The following is a 585-nucleotide window of genomic DNA, read 5'->3' as shown; positions in this document are numbered from 1 at the left end:
TGGACCGGTAAACCTGGACAGCACGCGTTTATGAGACAGAGACCGGGGGGGGGGGGCGTGACGTAATTAGGACCTTCTTCTTTCTGAAGCCCCTGCTGAAGATTAAAAAGGATGACTTAAAGAGACAGTACAGTACGCACTGTACACGCTTCACACACATGGGTCACAAAGCACTTGATTCACCTCATTTCCATCAGTGGGTTTAAAACATGGCCGTATTGACCTCCTGGGGGGGTCATTGGGGCAGAAATATGCTGTTGGCCCCCTCTATACATTATAGTTTCATTTCACCCCCAAGGCACCCAGTAACCAACCAGATATGAGGTTCTCTATTTTCGTTTCTTACCAAGGAGCCCTTAAAAATAAAAAAAAACAATCGAGGGACCCCCTCATTTATGTCACTTGGATTAATTTGCCATGGCCAACAACACAAGACAAGACATATCCAAGTTCTGAAAACAGGTTGAGTTAATTGAAGACGTTTCACCTCTCATCCACGGGGCCTGGTCACTTCTAACTGATCTGCTGGGTGTTGAGGTAAACTGAGAGACTGGCTCCACCCACCCCTTGTGAGTCATGTGTCCT

The sequence above is a fragment of the Pleuronectes platessa genome, chromosome 9 (genome assembly GCF_947347685.1).
Source record: "Pleuronectes platessa chromosome 9, fPlePla1.1, whole genome shotgun sequence".
NCBI classification, from domain to species: Eukaryota; Metazoa; Chordata; class Actinopteri; order Pleuronectiformes; family Pleuronectidae; genus Pleuronectes; species Pleuronectes platessa.
Note: the sequence above shows the minus strand (reverse complement) of the source record.